We start from the raw sequence: 3094 nt of genomic DNA on the forward strand, positions 1-3094 counted from the left end.
CGGCCAGTACAACCCCCATTCATTCCTCAGTGGGGCTCATTCAGTATCTCCTGGCCCCTGCAGTGGCAGGTGATGCTGGATGGCAAATGGTAGCGGCAGCCACTCCAGGAAGACACAGCATGATGCTGTTCCCTCATGTCAACCTCCTGCTCTCCTGAGCCTTTCTAGGCTCAGATCCTGCAGCAGTCAGCGCTTGGGAGGCCTGCTGCTGTTACCCCTGGGAGCAAAGCTGCTGCCGGTGCTGCTTCTCTGCTCCCACTCACCTTGTTGCTTAGGTGGTCCCGTTTTGTCTAGCATGTGCAGCTCCTAACGTTTGAAGCTTGTGGCCAAGGGGTCCTACTTCAACGTACATCAAGGTCATGCCCATGCAATGTTGGTTATGGAAACAGCAGCGGGGAACACGGTAAGTCACATTCTACTACGTTGAAAGTAAATTCTGATCGCCTAAGGCCAAAAAAGTTACTTGTTAGTTTTCTCCATGAGTTGGTCAATTCCCAAGGCGCACACTCCAGCTCCCCTGAGGCAGCTGCCCTTAAATTTGTAGAAACTTCGACTCAACAAAATCAATTACATCAACTTTAATAAACTTCCTGATAAAGACAGTTCATCAATTACCATTGTTTTCATCTACCATAGCGGTTATTCAGCTGTTTTTATTTTAACACAATCCACTACTAACCCAGAATACGCAACTGGAATGAAGCATATTAAATCAAAATATGAACGTTCTGTGTGTAGAACAATCAATCTGTAATTTTACCAGGATGATGCACTGCCCTGTTGTACCAGCTACTGCTGAGCCTGTACACACATCACAGAAAATCCTCTCACAATGGAACTGGGGCTTGGAGTTACTCTGCATCCCAGCCTGCCGAGAAGCGCACTTCATTAGTCGTAGGGCAGCATTGTTTGTAACTCTGTAATTAGGATTTTTGCCTGAAAAATGCCTATTTGCAGTGTGTTAGCTTTCTTGCTCTAGTTTTCAACTTCAGTAAATGTTCATGATAATAACGCGTTGTACATAGGGATTTCAATTGCTTTTCTTTAAGCGAAATTAATTATATTTTAAATACCTCTGGCTCATTTTTTTTTTTATTTGAAAGTGTGAAAAAATGCATAGGCTTAACACTGAGAATTCAAAGGTAATGTTAATTTCACAAATTACATATTACAATAAATTAATGCATAATAAGAGCTAAGCCTATTGCAGTTTAGGAGTGGGAGGAAGGAAAAAAAACCCTGCAGTCATGGTTTCTCTTGTGTAAAAGGGATGATTTTCTTTCTGTGTAAAAATCTGATGAGGATTCAGAATATCATTAGCTGAACTTGTGCAATGCCTAAGTGTGCCTGTGAGTGGTGTCCCTCAGGGGTCCGTGCTGGGCCCGGCCCTGTTCAACATCTTTGTTGGCGACATGGACAGTGGGATAGAGTGCACCCTCAGCAAGTTCGCCGACGACACCAAGTTGTGTGGTGCCGTCGACACGCTGGAAGGGAGGGATGCCATCCAGAGGGACCTTGACAGGCTGGAGAGGTGGGCCCGTGCCAACCTCATGAAGTTCAACCAGGCCAAGTGCAAGGTCCTGCACCTGGGTCATAGCAATCCCAGGCACAAATACAGGCTGGGCAGGGAATGGATTGAGAGCAGCCCTGAGGAGAAGGACTTGGGAGTGCTGGTGGATGAGAAGCTCAACATGAGCAGGCAATGCGCCCTTGCAGCCCAGAAGGCCAACCGCATCCTGGGCTGCATCAAGAGAAGCGTGGCCAGCAGGTCGAGGGAGGTGATTCTGCCCCTCTACTCTGCCGTGGTGAGACCCCACCTGGAGTACTGTGTCCAGTTCTGGAACCCCCAACACAAGAAGGACATGGACCAGTTGGAGAAGGTCCAGAGGAGGGCCACGAAGATGATCAAAGGGCTGGAGCACCTCTCTTATGAGGACAGGCTGAGAGAGTTGGGGCTGTTCAGCCTGCAGAAGAGGAGGCTCCGGGGAGACCTGATAGTGGTCTTCCAGTACCTCAAGGGGGCCTACAAGAAAGATGGGGAAAGGCTGTTTAGTAGGGCCTGTTGTGATAGGACGAGGGGTAATGGTTTTAAAATAGAGGGGGGTAGATTTAGATTAGAAATTAGGAAAAATTTTTTTACGATGCGAGTTATAGAACACTGGAACAGGTTGCCCAGAAAGGTGGTGGAGGCCCCATCCCTGGAAACGTTCAAGGCCAGGCTGGATGAGGCTCTGAGCAACCTGACCTGGTCGGGGATGTCCCTGCTCCTTGCAGGGGGCTTGGACTAGATGACCTTTGAAGGTCCCTTCCAACCCTAACCATTTTATGATTCTATGCCATTAATTGTCCCAATCAAGACAGGAGATTTTTTTTTTTCTTTTTAAATCCTGGAAGTCTAGAATCTGTCATGTAAAACCAAACACAAACATTTTTCTGAGTCTTAATGAACAATTAATTAGCTGTTTTGAAGTCAGTACAGCCTCATCTTTGCTTTTAGCCTAACTGTTTCAGCTACTAAAAATGCTAGAGTGAGTGGATTGTCCACAAGTGTTTTAGCAACTATCAACACAAACATAATCCAGAGCAAGTTTAGTAACCACAGACTTGCTTAAAGTTGCAAGAATCTTTTTAAGGATTTCAGTGGTAACCAAGCTGGGCTGAAAAACAGCCTGTCTATCCCTTGAGCTCCTAACATTTTTGGCATTGCAAATAATTAGTTTGAGATGAAGAGGATTTCAGGCAAACATCCTGTGTTATGAGTGCAACATAGCACTCAGAAGTGTAAGTCCACTCCAGCACAAACCATAGGTATTTCCCAGTTAATCCACTTTGCAGATGCCTTTTTTACTGCCAGACACTGCAGCCCAAAGTCAGGAGATCAGGCTTGCCCCTAATGCTCAAGAAAGAGAGACATCTCAGAAAAAAACAGCTTACTGAGCAAGGAGCTGCCAGTACCAAACAGTAGGAAACAGTGTGGAAGGAATAAAGTTTTTTTTTTTAGAAATAGTTTAACATCTAGATTGGCTTCCATGTCTTAATTAGCTTTCCCATTATATGTAAAAATACACTGCTAAACATCTGAAGAACTTCTCTG

General features: G+C 45.5%; 1 long non-coding RNA gene across 1 annotated transcript; it reads right to left on the reverse strand.

Annotated features, from left to right (window-relative positions):
- Positions 1-563: 563 nt before the first annotated feature.
- Positions 564-2708, reverse strand: LOC147601610 (uncharacterized). Its single transcript, XR_015257853.1, has 2 exons — positions 2338-2708; positions 564-1337 (listed from the first exon to the last, which is right to left on the reverse strand). It is a non-coding gene; the product is annotated as an uncharacterized LOC147601610 (long non-coding RNA).
- Between the last annotated feature and the right edge of the window lie 386 nt (positions 2709-3094).

The sequence above is a fragment of the Chlamydotis macqueenii genome, chromosome 2, assembly GCF_036417535.1.
Source record: "Chlamydotis macqueenii isolate bChlMac1 chromosome 2, bChlMac1.mat, whole genome shotgun sequence".
Taxonomy (NCBI): Eukaryota; Metazoa; Chordata; class Aves; order Otidiformes; family Otididae; genus Chlamydotis; species Chlamydotis macqueenii.